This window comes from Felis catus, chromosome B4 (genome assembly GCF_018350175.1).
Source record: "Felis catus isolate Fca126 chromosome B4, F.catus_Fca126_mat1.0, whole genome shotgun sequence".
Lineage (NCBI taxonomy): Eukaryota > Metazoa > Chordata > Mammalia > Carnivora > Felidae > Felis > Felis catus.
This window is the reverse complement of record NC_058374.1, coordinates 79,979,151-79,997,715: the sequence shown is the minus strand read 5'-3', so window position 1 is coordinate 79,997,715 and position 18,565 is coordinate 79,979,151. Positions and strand designations below refer to the sequence as shown.

The 18,565-nt window shown below is 43.6% G+C and overlaps 1 protein-coding gene across 6 annotated transcripts in view; it reads right to left on the bottom strand.

Annotated features, from left to right (window-relative positions):
* Positions 1–18,221, bottom strand: part of LOC109501595 (cationic amino acid transporter 3-like) — a 111,982-nt gene extending 93,761 nt beyond the window's left edge. For 2 of the 6 annotated variants that reach the window (XR_006600736.1, XR_006600737.1), the window contains exon 1: positions 18,125–18,221. The gene's annotated coding sequence lies outside the window, so the exon portion shown is untranslated. Of the gene's footprint in view, positions 1–10,785; positions 11,751–18,124 lie in introns of those variants that run through there. The other 4 variants (XR_006600734.1, XR_006600733.1, XM_045061878.1 and 1 more) reach the window with 3 other exon arrangements.
* Positions 18,222–18,565: the final 344 nt, after the last annotated feature.

The following is an 18,565-nucleotide window of genomic DNA, read 5'->3' as shown; positions in this document are numbered from 1 at the left end:
TTCACAGGAAGGCAGCACAGTTTAGGAGTTAAGAATAAAGGCTCTGCAGGTAAATTGTTCAGGTTCAAAACTCAACTCAACCTCATAGCTGGGTGACTCTGGACAAATGAGTTCACCCTTCAGTGGGAGTAAAAGTAATCACCTCACAGAGTTGTTGTCAGGAGTAAGTGACATGATGCTTGGAAAGTACTTATCTCGGTGCCTAGCCAACAATATGCATGTAATATAATCTACTTAATATTTAATATTAAAATCTGATCCAAAGTCCCCAAACTTTGAAAATGAATTAATCTTTATAAATGTCTAGCCTCAAAATCATGCACTAAAATTCAAGCTGTTAGCTAGCCTTCATGATAAAATGAAAACAGTCTTAATCCATATATTTCACCTTGAAATTCTAAGGACTCTAATTAGACACCCACATACATGCTAGTGCTAAACACTTTGGGGTCCTAGACTGACTGAGTTAGACCAGGCATTGAAAAATGCAAGTCTTGGGGCACCTGGCTGGCTCAATGGGTAGAGTGTATGATTCTTGAACTTGGGGTCATGAGTTCAAGCTCCATGTTGAGTGTGGAGCCTACTTAATTTTTTTTTTAATTTTAATTAGAAAAATAGAGTAGAGGGGCGCCTGGGTGGCGCAGTCGGTTAAGCGTCCGACTTCAGCCAGGTCACGATCTCGCGGTCCGTGAGTTCGAGCCCCGCGTCGGGCTCTGGGCTGATGGCTCGGAGCCTGGAGCCTGTTTCCGATTCTGTGTCTCCCTCTCTCTCTGCCCCTCCCCTGTTCATGCTCTGTCTCTCTCTGTCCCAAAAAATAAATAAAACGTTAAAAAAAAATTTAGAAAAATAGAGTTTTTAAAAAAAGAAAGAAAAGAAAAATGCAAAATAATAATAAAAATTAAAAATTAAAATAATAATAATAATAATAATAATAATAATAATAATAATAATAACAGTAATATCTCTGGAAGGCCCTTGAGTGGCTCAGTCGGTTAAGCTGACTCTTCATTTTGGCTCAGGTCCATGATCTCTCAGTTCACAAGTTCGAGCCCCGAATAGAGCACTGGCAACTCAGAGCCTGCTTAGGATTATCTCTCCCTCTCTCTCTCTCTGCCCCTCCTCCACTCACATGCTCTCTTGCACTCTCTCAAAATAAATAAATAAACATTTTTTAATTAATTAATAATAATAATAATAATATCTTTGTCTACAGATGCCTCATCTTATTTCTGAAAGAGTCAGTGCTGGGTACAGTAGTGGTAAGAGCAAAGAACATTATGTCAAAACTTTTGAATTTGAGCCCTGGCTCTTCCGCTTGGCTATGTAACTAGAGTAATTTGCTTAATCTCTCTAAGCCTCAGTTTCCTCCTCCATAAGGAACTTTACTTGACTTCCCTTACTGGATCATCATGAGAATTCTATGAGAAGATACAGACTACCACACACTGCTGGTGGGAGTATAACTGGTGCCACCATCTTGAGGCATAATCTTAGTGGAATTAAGAGTGCACACCCCCTCCAACCCCACAATCCCTCTCCTAGGTACATACCCCAAGGAAACTCTGCTGAGTCCATGAGGAGACCCATGTGAGCATGTTCATCACAAAGTCCTACAGTATTTGTCACTCACCCAGCTACCTCTCAGGCCTTCTGTCTCTCTCTCTTCCCACTCATTTTTCTCTAGCCACTGACCTTCTAACCATTCTGGTCTCCTAACATACCAGACAAGACCCTACCTCAGGGCCTTTGTACTTGCTGTCCCCTCTAACTGGACCATTTCTACCTCAGATATCCACACAGTTTCTTCCTTAACAGTGTTTGTTGAAATAGCACCTTTGTTGCAACGCCTTCCTTAATCACCCCATATAAAACTGCAGTCTGCTCCTGATCCCCCTCAACATATCTTATCCCCTGGCCTGCTTTTTTTTTTTTTCCATAGGGCTTATCACTATTTGAGGTACTACATGTTTTACTTATTTATTTGTTCCTGATTTGTCTCACTCCAAAAGAATGTAAGCTCCATGAAAACAGGACTTTTTTTATTATTTTGCTCCTGGTTGCATTCCCTGCACCTATGACTGTGCCTGACACAGTTGGCACTGTGTGGTCGTTGAGTGGATGAATGTATCTAAATACACATATACAGCATGGATTGGAGGAGCATTTGTTAAAGACACTACACAAGTGCCCCCAGCGAGGAGGAGAGATGGGAACAGAGAAAGGAAAGAAGAAAATGAATCGAAAAGGGGTCTTACAGAAAGGGATAGAGCCAACATGCCATGATGGAGGAAGGGATTGATTCCACTCTGTGCACTTCAGGTTCAACAAAGGAAATGCATGACGTACTGTTGTGAGAGGACTTGGTACATAGATTGGTAAACAGCAGACACTCAACATATTTAAACTGAAGGGGAACCAGAGTCCTGCCATCATCAGAACATGGAGAAAATAGGGAAGGAATACCTGCTAGAAAGAGGGTGGAGAACAGGGGAGGATGGGGCACTCTTCTTACCAGTTCCCCTGAACCCATGTCTCTTTTCCCAATTTCTCTTTCTCCCTCAGCTCCTTCAACTGTCTCTGGACGCTCCTGTGGTTGGCCCTAGGGATGCTTGTACCATGTTTCTCTCTCTGGGGAACCATCCTCAGCCACCTACCTCCCAACAAAGACACAACAGTGGTTCTTAACGTTTGTTGAATCACAGACTCCCTTGACGTTGCCCTTCTCAAAAAAATGTCCTACACTCTCCTGAAGTTCAGCCATGGGCCCCGAGCAAGAATCCCAAAGGAGGACCACCTGAATGGCAGGGTCATACATGTTTTTGATCATTTCTGTTTCCCTCAACTTTGTTATGCAGGATGGTCCTTGGGCTCTTCCCACTTTTACTGAAGATGAGTGAAAGTGGGCTACAGACGAAGTACGAAGATACCAGAGAAGCAACCCAAAGAACAAAACACATGGAAGTTAAATAATCATATCTTATGACTCAAACAGAAGCAAGCAGAACAAATAAATGAACAACCAAACTTGTAGAAGAAGAAGCAAACCCATGATTGGGAATCCTAAGCAAGTCTCCTTGCAATCCAGCTTATACCAATACAGAGGAACATCGTCCTCAAACGTCATGTTCAGAAATACCCTTTCTCTTGTAATAATCTTCAATCATTCCAAAAGTTTATATTCAGTCCAGACTCTCTGACCCAGCTGCCAGAGCTCTGCCCTAATTCTCCCCCTACCCTCAGGCCCATCACCTCCTTCCTCACTCAGCTCCTCACATCCTGATTTACCCTTCCTGGGATGAGCCTTTGGCCTGGGTAAGTTACCTGCCCTGCCAGGGATGCCCTCTTCACTCCTTTCTTCCAGTCTTGACCCTCCAGCTCTTTTTAACTCTATTCTACAACTTTTCCCCCCACATCTAGGAAGCCATTCCTAAGCCATTCTGACTAATCCCCCATTTCCAACCTTCCTCCCCTTGTCACCAGCACTTACAGCCGATCCTGATGTTCAGCTGAAACTAATTTCCCCTTTCTGGTGGAGTCCTGGGTGTGTCACTTAAGTTCTTTTACAGTCCAAAAGCTTCCAGAGGGCAGGGCCAGGATTCATATACCTCCTCCTTCTGAATTCCACACTCCTATCCCCAGCCATCACTACCCAGGACAAGGATCTGCTCATAATTGTACCAAGAAACCAAAAGAGGCATTTAAGACAGAGGAAATGTACATATAGTGTATTGATTGATTGCTATATCTGAGATTCCTAGAAGTAAGGTTTTTTTCATTTTTTTTTTCTTTTTTGGAAAGAGAGAAAGGGCCAAACAGAGGTGGAAACAGGAGACTAGAACAACTAGAACATGCACACTCATCTATTTCAAGAGCATTTCCTGAGGACATTTCCTAATGAGGGCCCTGGGCCTGTGAATCTCAGTTTAATTAGGAAACAGTCTCTCCCAAAGGAGGTGCTTGGCGCAGGGGAGGTACTTAAAGAAATGCAGAGAGAGGCCAGGGAACATGAAGCCAGCTTGTATGAATTCCATAATGCCCCCCGGCTCCCCGCTTCTCTCCCTCCTCCTCCCTGTGTTTCTCTCAGTCTCTGAGCTCATTCCAAACTCCAAAACAAAAGTTCCATCCCAAGTCGCCAAGAAGAACTCCTGTCAAATCCAACAATCCACCCACTAAATTGCAGGCTGTCTTGCTTTCCCAGCCAGCCCCACCCACTCTCCTCCATCCTGGAGGTCACTGTGTTCACTCCTCTGTCTCTAAGAAGGGTACTGCCCTCACTCTGGACCTTTCCTTTCCAAAACATTTTTCCAAGGCAGTTAAGTTCCACTGCCTATTGTTGGGTGTTACTACCCCTACCAATCAGGAAGCTGGCCCTGTGGCTCCTCCTGTAGAGCTTCAAACACAGTTTGGATAGAAGTTTGATAAAGACTTGGGAGGAAGGCTAATGAGGCTATTAAATAATTATTTTCTCAAAGGTTCTCAAAATTTCAGAGAAGTGGACTTGAAACGCAACATCTCCAGAGATGATATTAATCTCTTTCCATCCAAGCATAGCTTCTTCCTGAACCCAAATTATATAAATTCTCTCCTCCACCTTAAAATTTCAGGAGAATGAAAAGTCCCGAGCCATTCAAACCAGTGGCTCTGAAACAAACAAGTGTAAAGTCTCCTGGATAGCTAAGCCTCCCAGAGTTTCCCAAGTCCTAATTCAAGCAGCCCTGCAACTCTGGGGAGCAGTCAGGAATACAAGAGTAGAGGCTCTGAGTTCAGGGCAACAACCTTAAGAACAGTAAGTGTGGTGTCTGTGGAACACAAACACTTCCAAAGTGGAAACAGTTCAGAATACATACGAAAAAGTAAACAGAGCAAAAGCCACCATGAACACGGGCGAGTCTCATAACCAAACGTAGAACTTAGTTAACAAAATGAAATGAAAAATGGGATTTTCCCATTTTCTCTTTCTGTCTGTGCCTTCTCTAGAAGTGTATGTCTAACCATGGTCATTCATTTATTTATCAACAAATATACTGGTCCCCAGTTATTCAACACTGCTATAAAGCAAAGAAAAATACAAAAATCCCTCCACTCAAGATGCTTACATTTCTGTAGGAGGAAGCAGACAATAAACAAATAAGTAATAAGAATATATATTGTGTTGGATTTGTGATCAGTGCTGCAGAGCAAAGTAAAGCAAGAAAAAGTTCAGATATGCTCAGGACGTGTGTTGGGATTTTAAAATGGGTGATCCTTGGGGCGCCTGGGTGGCTCAGTCCGTTAGACCTCCGACTTTGGCTCAGGTCATGATCTCGCGGTCTGTGAGTTCGAGCCCTGCATCAGGCTCTGTGCTGACAGCTCAGAGCCTGGAGCCTGTTTCAGATTCTGTGTCTCCCTCTCTCTCTGACCCTCCCCTGTTCATGCTGTCTCTCCCTGTCTCAAAAATAAATAAACGTTAAAAAAAATTTAAAAAAATAATAAAATGGGTGATCCTTAGGGTGCCTGGGTGGCTCAGTCCATTAAGCATCCAACTTTGGCTCAGGTCAGGATCTCATGGTTCATGGGTTTGAGCCCTGCATCAGGGTCTCTGCTGACAGCTCAGAGCCTGGAGCCTGCTTTGGATTCTGTGTCTCCCTCTCTCTTTCCCCTCCCCAACCCACACTCTGTCTCTCTCTCAAAAATAAACATAAAAAAAATTAATGGGTGGTCCAGGGGCTCCTGGCTGGCTCAGTCAGGGGAGTATCAGAGGAGCACATGACTCTTGGTCTCAGAGTTGTGAATTGAGCCCCACTCTGGGTGTAGAGATTACTAATAAATAAATAAACTTTTATAAATAAATAAAATGAAAAGGGTGGTCCAAGACAGCCTCACATTGACACTGTTGTGCAACTATCACCACCATCCATCTCCAGAACTTGTTCATCTTCCTAAGCTGAAACTCTGTACCCATTAAACAGTAACTCCCCATCCTTCTCTCCCCCCAGACCCTGGCAACCACCATGCTACTTTCTGTCTCTATGAATTCAACTACTCTAGGTACCTCATATAAGTGGAATCATACAATAGTGTCCTTTTGTGACCAGCTTAGTTCACTTCGCATAAGGTCTTCAAGGTTCATCCATGTTGTAGCATGTATCCGATTGTCCTTCCTTTTTAAGGCTGAATAATATTCCGTTGTATGTATATACTACATCTTGTTTATCTGTTCATCCATTGATGAGTATGTGGGTTTCGCCTTTTGGCTATTGTGAATAATGCTGTTATGAATATGGGAGTACAGATATCTTTTTGAGTCTCTGCTTTCAATTCTTTGGGATATATACCCAGAAGTGGGATTGCTGGATCATACTGTAACTGTATACCTAATTTTTTGAGAAACCATCATGCTGTGTTCCACAGCGGCTGCGCCATTTTACATTCCCACCAACAGTGCACAAGTGTCCCAATATCTCCACATCCTCGCCAACACTCATTATTTTCTGTTTCTTTAATAGCAGCCATCCTCATGGGTGTGAAGTGATACTTGGCGATCTGGAGGGAATAACAAGGAGGCCTGTGGGGCCAAGATGGAGTGAGTGAGTGGGAAGAGGTAGGGGATGAGGTCAGAGAGAAAGTAGGAAGCCAGATTCTTCACTTAGGGTCTGAGAGTCACTGTGAGGACTTTTACTCTGGGTGTGATGGAAACCCTAGAAAAAGTGATAGTTTTATATGTTGGCTACTTATTTTCATGTTCTTTGAACTAAGCGTTTGGTTCTCAAACTAAGGAAAGGCCTCCTCCAGAGTTCGAAAACAAGACATGGAGACGGTTTCTGCAGAACTCTCAATAGACGTTGTTAGATGTCCAGCGCGTCTAACAACACAGTGAGGGCTGAACAAGCTGCGTTCTTGCATCTGCCTCCCTCTCGAGATGCCAAAGAAGAGATGCCATAGAGTCAACCATGGGAGCGTAACATGATGGATTGCTTTCATTGAAGCTGTTCACTTTATGGATTATCTCTAGGCAGGATTTGATCACTTAAAAATCAAACAAAAGTCATTTTAGTATCATTCACTCTTCTAGGTTATTCCCACCATGACTGGATAATCAAGAGCTGACATGGATACAAAGGGCCCTTTTTCTGGAACCTGGTGAAATAAGGGGCTGCAAAGACAGGGGTAGGTAGACTCTCAGAAAGGGGGCAGGAACCATGTGCATCAGGCACTCGGAAGCCTTGCAGAATTAAATAGATGAATCCAGTCCCAAGCCCCAGATGCCTCAGGAAGGACTGTCAGAAATGTCTGAGATGATCAGAGCTGGAGAGAGAAAGGGCCCCAAAGGGAAGCCTGAAAACACATTTCTGAGAGGCAAAGAGTACCTCTCATAACCTCACTTCCCCCAGGCGACAGGGATGAAAGCTTCTACATCAAAATGAGAAGTCCAAGGAGTTATAGATTTTCTCAACAATAAATAATCCGGAGAGAATGGCCGCCCAACCACCGTTTATAAATGTTAGAAAATACACACTTGTGTGGGTGGGGAGGGGGGAGATGGAGGGTAGAGAAGGAGAGAAATATGGGGTTGTCCCCACTGCGAAAGGAGGAGGGACAGAAATCAATTTTCACCAGGCCATTCTTAGGATTCAAATGGGAGTTAGGGGAGGGAAGTATAATAAAATCTGGAACCCTAAATAACTAATTTCTCTCAGCAAGGAAACAGACCATGTACTCTTAGGTTCTGCATGCTGTGTTTCTTTCCATCTGAGGACCACCTTATTCACCGTCCAGTCTCAACATAGTATGATCACCACCCACCCCCAGGGTAAAGAGACTCCACAGCTTGCCTCACATCATAGTCCCCACCTCATTTCCCTTCTCTATGGGCTCATTACAGAGGTCTTAGGTTTCCTTTAAGCCTTCAAACATGTCTAATAAAAATGGGAACAGGATATAGGAGAAGGCTGCTCTTCCTCCTCTCCTCAAGTAGAAAAATAATAGACCTAGGTAGCAGTAAAAGTCTTTGGTCATTCATTCATTCATTCATTCATTCATTCAACAGTAAGCACCTTCTTAGAAGGACACCTTCTAAGTCCTTGTGCTTGATCTTACAAACATAATGGGAAGGAAGAAAACATGCTCCCTGCTTACATGGCACCCTTGTCTTTAAGAATGTTCTTATATAATATTACTGCCCAAAATGTGTAACCTGAATCTAATGATAAAAATGATCAGTCTAGGGGCACCTGGGTGGCTCAGTCATTTAAGTGGCTGACTTTGGCTCAGGTCATGATCTCATGGTTCATGAGTTCAAGCCCTGCCTCGAGCTCTCTGCTATCAGTGCAGTTCCTGCTTCAGATCCTCTCTCCCCCTCTCTTTCTGCCCCTTCCCTCTCCTCTGCTCATGCACACTCTCTCTCTCAAAAATAAATAAAAATTAAAAAAAAATTTTAATGATCAGTCTACAAAACAACCTTCTACAGAAAGTTAACTTTCTATAAAACTGTTCAAAACTGTCAGTGTCAGGAATGACAGCCTGAGGAACTGTTGCAGATTAATGGAGAATAAAGAGACACAGGGGTTCCTGGGTGGCTCAGTGGGTTGAGTGTCCGACTTCAGTTCAGGTCACAATCTCGTGGTTCACAGTTCAAACCCCATGTCAGGCTCTGTACTGACAGCTCAGACCGTGGAGCCCGCTTCGGATTATGTGTCTCCCTTTTTCTCTGCCCCTCTCCTGCTCACACTCTGTCTCTCTCTATCTCAAAAATAAATAAAATATTTTTTTAAAAGAGAGAGACACAACAATGAGATGCAATGCAAAACCTTGGATTGGACCTGGATCAGGGAGAAACATTTTACTATTAAAAAAATCGGACAGTTAGTAAACTATGGACCATATTTCATACACAAACACACACACACACACACACACACACACACACAGGAGCACTGGAGAGAGCATGCAAATGTAGAAAAATATTAACAATCAATCCTGGTGAAAGATAAATGGGTGTTAATTACACTATTCCTGCAACTCTCTACAGGTTTGATATTTTTCAAACCAAAAAGTTAGGAAGAAAACAAGAATGTCCCAGTAGTAAAGGTTACGGATTCTTATTCCCTGAATGGCCTTTATAAACAAGCTTGCCATCACTTTTGGTTGCAACAAAATCCCACCCAGAATGATCTAGCCCAAATCAGGAACTTTAGATCAGAGGAGTGGGTGGGAAGATAGAACTCCTTTGTCTTTGATTTACAACCAAAATTGTCAGCAAGCAAAAATGCCTGGAAAGAAACCACAACCTTGGCTCATGTTAGTACGGTTATAAAAACTACATACTGTTATTGTCATTTTGTGGGACTAACACAAATTAATAAATCAGGGCCCTAGGCTTGAACTGTAAGAGGCATGGGGGGAACATGTGCAGAGGCTGGAAGCAGAGAAAAATTATATCAGGCAAATAGGGGGACCAGATATATATGAAAGAATTAGGGATACATGGAGAAAGGGGTGAAGGAGAATCAGAATTTGTTAAGCTGTAATGCACATATGTTCCTTCATTTAACCCCCATAACAACCCAATGAAATAAGTGTTATTATTCCAACTTTAAAGACTGAGAGGTGAGACAACTATCCTAAGCTCATACAGCCAGTAAAAAGAAGAGCTGGAATTTTAACTTGGTTCCTTGTTACTTCAAAGACCATGTTCTTTCTACCATGGCGCCTTGCCTCCATAAAGGGTCAAGACTGCAGCATGGCTTTTAAAGGAGTGTTTGAGCCAGTTCTTATCTTTGTGTCTAGGTCACCCTCTGCCAATATCTTCCCTTTCATCTCAAATAGATACTGATGGGCCAGAGCTAGAAGTGGAGGAATCATTAAATCTGAAAGCTCCATCTAAACCATGTCCTGCTAAAATCCTAATCCAAGCGACTGGGGAAGGGGCAGGTACCTGGCTGGCTCAGTCAGTACAGCTTCCAACTCTTAATCTCAGGGTCTTGAGTTCAAGACCCACATTGGGTGTAGAGATTACTTTAGAAAAAAAAAAAAAAAAAAGGAAAATCCTAACCCAATCTAGCGCCAAAATGTCTCCAGACTATATTTTTAGATGTCAGGAAAGATTCCAAACATCCCCATAGCCATCCCAATAGTTCCCAGATATAATTTTACAGCTAATTAGAATTCCTACCCACAATTTTAGCCCACCTCCTTTAGCTTGGCTTTTAGTAGAAATATAGGATAATAGATCTCTAGATGCCAAATATAAGTCACCCTCCTGAGACTTCTTTCATCGTTTTACTCTTTCATTGTCCTATTCCAAATATTTTCTAGTCACTACCTCATTCTTGAGAATAAAAAAAAACATATTCAGTGAGGTTAGGAAATGCTAGAGAAGGTAATGAAACTTTCATTCTCATCACATAAAGGAAGAAGGGGGTGGGGAGCAGGTATTTTTTAAAATGGGAACCCAATAGCAGGAAGATGGTTGCAATTTCCCTGAAAGCCTAAAAACCTCCAGTTTTGGCCTTCCCAAACCTCAGCCATCACCCAAGCCTTCCAGATGTTGCTGGCACACACCGTTAGGAAACATCTGTCACGAAGGACAGCCCCAACTGGGACAAAAGAGAGTAGTAAGGCAGACGGTGCCAATTTAATGAGGATGGTTTAACAAAACATCTTTTCAACCTCCCTAATTCACTTGGCCATTTGCTCCCCAGACTTGGCCCCCAGTCAGGAGCAGACTGGGAATGGTTGCCAGAAAATGGCAATCTCCTCTTTATCCTTAACCCAGAGGAACCCAGTACCAGAAAAATGTCAGCTCACCAGTCACTTCCAAAATACGATTCCCCCATTCCAGAGCTAAAACTTCACGGTGATGCTGGGGAAAAGGACTTCAGCTGTGTCAGGTTGATATTCTGGTTTGGTGGTTGTTGATAACCAGACACCTGACCGAGTAGAATATAAAAAATGAGCACCAGCCTTCCCCATTGTGACCCATGTCTGTGACCAGCTCTGAGCTCACAGCACCTAGAGCATTGTTAGTATTTATTAAATCATCCTTGGAAATAAGCACGAAGACTGATGGACATCAGACATCGATATGGACCTCTTTGTCTATTTTTGTATCTCCTCATTATTTTTTCAAGTTGTTAAAGAATATGGACTTAAGATAAAGAATAATGGGTATTCTCAACATGCTATTAGTATAGGAAGATCAAAAAAGAAGGTAAAGGATTGCCTTTCTATTTTAGTTTCAAAAGGAGGAAAACCCTGAATATGTCCAAAAACAAGACCATTGACAAAGCAGCCTCTAAGGATCCTGACTTTATTGGGGGAAATTGCATAAAAATTTGGATTAAATCTAAGGAATTCCAACTGAAATCATTGGTTTCAGATATTTGGGGATCAACAACCAGCCTTCAATTCAATTCAGCTGACATGAAGTCACTTAGACACTTAGCACACCTTGTCTACACTAGACCTCCATCTACTAGGTTCCTACAGTTCACGAATACTGTATATCCAGGGCCAGCCTCCTGCCATAGTCTCTGGTCCTCCCTCCTGGTCCATAAAATTGGTAACTCTGAACAATCACATCCTCTGGGCTCTCACTCAGATTCACCCAGCAGCCATCAGAGAGTGCTGCCCTTCCTTGAAGCAGGATAAAGCCCTAAATCACATTCTTCCTGACTACTGCATTGCAGCAGATAACTGAAGTGTGAGTGCCCTCTACCCTCCTTCTGGAAAATGACACTTTCTTCAAGTCTTACAAAGATTCTCTCTCTCTCTCTCTCTCTCTCTCTCTCTCTCTCTCTCTCTCTCTCTCTCTCCCCGCCCCCCCGTGTCTCCCCTCCTCCCCTCCCCACCACCAACACAACTAGACCTGCAATATCCTGCTCTCTGTTAAATCCAAACTTCTAAGATTGTATTTCCAAGGCTTCCTTTTCAGTGTTCTTCTACCATTTACTGTTACTACTAACCTTCTGTGTCTCTTTGCTTGACCAGGACAAATCTTTCCCCACACATGCACATCTTGCTGGCATTAACATCAGCCCTCACACAGACTCCCCCTCTCTGCCTAGAACACGCTCTTTCCAAACCCTGTTCAGCATGACCCTCCTTCCAGAAGCTTCTCTGGCCACACTTATAGATAGATATCTGATCTCTCCAGCATGCTCTTCCTTGCCCCTGCTCTCTCCTCATTACTATCCAGTGGCATAACTCAGTGGCCTAGAACTTCACACTGGGAGAACACCCCTTTAGGAAAGAGGGTAAGAGTAGTTGTGTGGTGAGGTGGAGCAGAGAAGCACAGCTTCTGCCTGGTGATGCTTTTTTTCCCCAGCTGAAGCCTGAGGTACCTGGCCACAACCAAGGAAGTACCCCAGGGTCTACAGCCCAGCTTGGCAATGTCAGAGATATGAAATAAGAACTGTGGTCCAAATCTCTTTCACCACAACAAAGTGAAAGTATAAAGGAAGTAACCCACGTCGGCTGAGACCAAGTGCATGATCTGTGACATTTACAATTTGCTCCAGCGTCATCCCCTTGATGTGTGACATCTGAACAGACAGACAACACAGAGTTTTATTACTTCCACTGCTTTACTGAATTTGGAAAATAAGTCATCTAATGCTTTGGCAGTAGGCACCATGACATGATACTCAAACTGCAATAACTACATTTAACGCTGGCCTGCGGAATGGAGGAGTGGGACGATAGTCAAAGGACAGAATGGTGTGTACACCAGGACGTCACTTGTCTCGGGAGGATGGGGAAGGATCCATGAAATGCCCTTGTACTATAAGCTCCCAGAGAAAAGAATGTGCTGTATTTGCTATCATTTTCCCTGTACTGTCGAAATCACTACACAGATGGATTCTCTATAGCTTGGGTTGGGTCTAAAGCGAGAAACTGGATGGTCCCGCAAATGGAAACCACAAAGAGTTTCTAAGTGAGAAAGACTGGATTCAGTCTATTGAAGATCAGATTTCAACTAAGTGTAAATGAACACAAAGGCAAATTCCAAATTGGAAAATTTAGGCGCCACAGAGACTCTTTGTGCAAAAGAATTTAAGCAAAAGCAACATTTCCCCCATAAATTATTAACACCACCACCACACCCCCAAATCACCACGCATTCATTTACACACAGTGCAAGACAATGGTGGCAAATAGAGAACGCCCCTCTCTGGAAATTCACAATGAAGGGCATGTTGTGCATATTTCCCCACCTGCCAAAATAAGTAAAAAATACATAAACTATGAATCAGTAAGGCTATTCCTAAATCAGAAATGAACTGTCATAGCAAGGGGATGTCAAGATCCCAGATGGCTTCATAGTTGACAGAAAGTTAGAGTAGAAAAGACCTCATTTTCCAGTGTTGGCAAGATTAGGGAGTATCTTCTGTACACCGTCAGTCAGCCTGGGAAAATTGTCCCTTCTTGGCATTTTGTATGACTGTTTCCCAGTTCAACCTACATCTTCACCTTGGGCCATGGTCCAATTAATAGAGCATCTTTTAGGACTTCCTTCCATGTCCCCAAACACACACACACACACACACACACACACACACACACACACACAAATCCACCACACCTTGAAACAGTAAATCCAGTTTGCTCAATTATACAGATCCAGTTAAATATTTGCTATAGACATTAATACAGATCTAGATACTAAAATATAATAATAATAATAATAATAATAATAATAATTCTCAGTCTTGGTCTATGCAGAAAAGGAAAAGAGAAAGAAACCATTTCAGTAGTAATAAATGTGTTACTTCTCCCCTGGGAAAAGAGAAGTTAAGGTCAGGCAGCTTCCCTGAAAGGTTGGAAAGAAAGCTGAAGTAACCAAATTCAGCTTATACTAAAGAAAATAAATATCCAAACTTATCTCCCAGGAGTCTTCTGAGAACAACCTCACCAAATGGATCACTTACCAGTCATCTTCCCACCTATGATCTTACTTTGTACCATATTCTGTTTGAACGTTACTTAGAAGAATCCTTTCTAGGGGTGCCTGGGTGGCTCAGTCAGTTAAGAGTCTGACCAGCTCAGGTAGTGGTCTCATGGTCCATGAGTTGGGGCCCCATTTTGGGCTCTGTGCCGACAGCTCAGAGCCTGGAGCCTGCTTCGGATTCTGTGTCTCCCTCTCTCTCTGGCCCTCCCCCTCTCCCAAAATAAAATAAACGTTAAATTTCTTTTTAAAAGAGAGAGAGAGAAGAATCCTTTGTAAAATAAAAACTCCTTACGGTAGAACCTGCTTCATGTTCTCTCAATGAGGCTAGAAACCCTTATTCTGCAAGTAAATATTACTAGGGGCAACTAAGACTTGAACTTGAAGGCATGGCAGCCCCAAACTGTCTTCTCATTAGACCAAGAGGAGACACAGCCACCTCCTCCAACTCATCTACCTACCCTACCGCCCCCAGTACTGCACCTCTCCCATCCCATCCTACTCTGGCAGAAGCTGAATTCCGAGTCAGCAAAAACCCATCCTGACATAGACTAACACACTCCAGACCAAATGTATGTAGATAAAATCCACCCACCCAAATGCGGACCAAAATCTATGTAGATGTAGACTAAGACATTTTTGCTTCCTTCCCTCAATATCTATGGACTCCCTGCTACATGCAGACATGATACTAGTAATATTGTACCATTATTCAGGTAAACAAGCAGACAGCCAGGCTTTCTCTAGAGGCTGTATAGACTCCATATCATCTAGTACCATTCTGAGATGGTTGTGAACAAGGTGTCTTCTGCGAAGACAGAGGTAAAATTGGTGTTCCTCACTCATAATCTGACCTCATTTACAGGTTTCGTTTCTGTCAGAATCCAGTTTTGGAAATTCTTAACACTTCTGTCACACCAAAACAAAATGATCAACTTCGACAAATCAGACAAGCCTGAGCTTCTGCTCCTAGAGGTCTTCAGAAACTACATGGGCTACAGGAAGAATCACAATTAGATTTTCCAGGGGCACCTGGGTGCCTCAGTCGGTTAAGTGACCAACTCTTGATTTTGGCTCACGTCATGATCTCACGGTCATGAACTAATGGTCGTGAGACTGAGCCCCATGGTGGACTCCATGCTGACATGAAGCCTGACCAGGATTCTCTCTCTGCCTCTCTGTCTCTCTCTCAAAAAAAATAAATAAATAAAATTAAAAAAAAAAAAACAGTTAGATTTTCCAAACAAGAATCAGAAAGAAAGCTGAGGGAAGCCACCAAAGAGGCACAATTAAGGGACTCAAAAGTGATGGGATACATTGATGTTAACAGTGGAAATTAATTTCTTCTCTACTTCTTCCTAAGATTCTCTACTCCCAACCTCTCTCAACCCCAAATCCTGTCAATCCAGAACACCTAATAAAAGTCCTCAGGAAAAAACAGTAGAAGGAAATCCATCTGCCTATCTACCTATTTTCCAAACTACAACTGTAAGGGTGGGATAGCCTTTATCTACAATGAGTACTGAGTCACACTCATTTTTTCCAAGATGCTTTGCTAAACAGCTGGTTCCCCCCCAAATCCTTCCTTTCCTGGTAAGTACAGAATCTAGAAATCCATCCAGTGGTCCCATCTATCACTATACCCTGTCTCCTCTTTGAGACGAGCAGTTGTGAGTGGTCATAGCGCACGGCTCCTTCTTCCATGTACCTCCTCCCAATATACACCCTCAGCAATACATACACTTCACACAAGGTGGCATAGGAAAGGCGGGCTATCTCTCTGGTTATCTTCCCTCATATCTTTTTTTTTTAATTTTTATTGTTTATTTATTTTTGAGAGAGAGAGAGAAAGCACAAGCAGGGAAGGAGCAGAGAGAGAGGGAAATGCAGCATCTGAAGCGGGCTCCAGGCTCCAAGCCATCAGCACAGAGCCTGATGCGGGGCTGAAACTCCCGAGCCATGAGATCATGACCTGAGCCGAAGTCAGATGCTTCACCAACTGAGCCACCCAGGCGCCCCTCCCTTCATATCTTTAAATGTATCCTTCTGTCCTCCCATTTAAGTACTTGACTGTCTCCTTCTCTTTGTCCTCTCTCACCAGACTGTGCTGGATTCCTGTCATAGCCCCACATAGCTGCCCCACACTCTCACCGTCTCCCTGGTTCAGTCAATTTGTTTTGTGTTGTTTTGCTGTAGGAAAGATACCAGATTGTCTGAGTCATATGAAAGTTGTACCATGTCTCAAAGTCCTGAGTTCTTATCCAAATATAGATCAATATGACTCCTCCATCAAGACCCATCTCGGGGTGCCTGGCTGGCTCAGTCAGTGGAGCATGAGACTCTTGATTTCGGAGTCATGAGTTTGAGCTCCACATTGGGCATAGAGATTACTTAAAGACGCTTTTTTAAAAATTAAACAAAAAAGGGATGCCTGGGTGGCTCAGTCGGTTAAGCATCCGACTTCAGCTCAGGTCATAATCTCGCAGCTGGTAAGTTCGAGCCCCGTGTTGGGCTCTGTGCTGACAGCTCAGAGCCTGGAGCCTGCTTTGGATTCTGTTCCTCCCCCACTTGTGCTCTGTCTCTCTCTCTCTTTCTCTCTCAAAAATAAATAAAGAGTAAAAAAATTTTTTTAATTAAACAAAAAAGACCCACCTGCCTCACCCCAGCTCATGCATCATAATGTACAACAAAGAGCCTCCGCCACCACTTTTTTAAGGGACACTCTTTATCCCTATTTCCTTGTTGTTTCTAATCCCCAGTCTGCTTTGTGATTTCTGCAATAACAAAATAAAAAGGGACAAAGATAAACCAAGAGAATATAATCCAAAAATCATTTTTTATCAATTTGGAATATGCTTGGAAAGGAAATTCACTTTTCCACATGATTTTGCTTAAACTAAGGTTAAAATGAGCCTGCCTTCTGGAGGCACATAACACATATCAATTGCTAATGGAGAAAAGGTGCCCAAAAACTGCTAGAGGGGAAGATAAAGACAAGCTAGAAAGAAACACTTGCCACATATAATCAATAAAACCGGCGTCATGCATAGATAAGTGTTGTCTGGGCTTCTGGCGAAGGGGTACTGCCCACAGGGTACATGACTGGGGTAGGGGGAGCCTGGGTGGAGAACAGTGTAAGATTCCAAGAGCCTTAGAAATTAAAGAGGTGCAAATATGTTTTGCAATAAGAGCAAAATGTCTCTTGGCGACCCAGGAAGCCAGTCCTATTTCAGGCTTCTCCTCCAAGCCTTTATCAATCAATAAATATGCCTATCATGTACATAAAATTGATAGATTCCAAGAGAGAGAACAGAGCCATCAAGTTGCAAGGTTTATTTAGCACTGGCTCGTTTACAATATATTTGGGACCTCAGACAAGACTCCATACAGTGTTTTAAAGACCACTAGGCAGCCACACCCCAGTGGAACTCAGCAATCTTTCCTCCTATAGCCTGACTTGGCTTATAATCAATCCCCACCACAGCTTGTTTACATTAGATAAGAAAGGCAGGGAGATACCTTCAGCAGCTGTAAAAATAGATATCTAGCTGCTTGAGCATGGAGGAAGAAGACCCAGGGACCCTCTCTCTCCTTATGGTGGGCCACCTTACCAAACAGGACCTGCTCTTCTGCGAAGCCCACGGCAACACCCCCGTCCCACGAAGATATGACACAGAGGCTTTCAGAATCTCCAGTGAGAAAGCATGACAAAACATGACAGAGGCAGCAGAGCCAGGTGGAAGAACCTTCATTCCCTCAAAGAACACATCTAAGCATACTATGTGCTGGGCCCTGTGGGAAAGACAAAGATGAACAAAACAAGTTCTGGACCAGGTCAGGAAGGAAAGGCCAGGAAGGAGGGCAGGGCAAAGAGGTGGGAAGGGACGCTGAAGGAGAAGCGCCAGGGACTAACCTCCCCTAACTCGTTTTCTTCAGCAGAGCTAAGAACCTTTCTGGTCTAGAGAACGGAGTCTTGGCCTCCCCATCACTCTGACCCCAGCAAAGCCACCTGCCCTTCCCCAACTTGCAAGGCCACTGGTCTGCACCCCCCAATCCAAGTCTAGCTTGGGCACCGGCAAATAACCTCTGCTCACACCCCACAGGGCCTGGACAGCCAGTGGCACTCTAAGCCCAGACTTCTTCCTCTCTGGCTCGGTCCCAGTGTTCTTGCCAACTCCATAAACATGAGAAATCACTTACCCATGGGTTTTTTCTACCTCAGAGGTGAGACACCTGAGAAGAAAGTGCAAGCTAAACCCAGGAAGAGGTAAGAAGCTTGGCCAAGCAGAGTCAGGATATGGAGCTGAGTTTAGGGGTGGGCGGGCCCTGGAGGGGGTATGGGGGCGGGGCTCGGGCAGGTGGGGCAGGGTGGGGTGCTTTGGGAAGAGTGAAAAGTGTGAAGAAGGCGGCTCAGCCCCCTTCTAGGAGGAAAGCTAGAGGTGGGCAAGGGAAGACTAGCGGGGCCCTGTCTGGGCAGCAAGATGTGAATTTAAATTTTTTTTAAGTTTATTTCTTTATTTTGAGAGAGACAGAGACAGCACGAGTGGGGGAGGGGCAGAGAGAGAGGGAGAGAGAGAATCCCAAGCAGGGTCCCAGCCACCAGCACAGAGCCTGATGTGGGTCTTGAACTTACGAAACCGT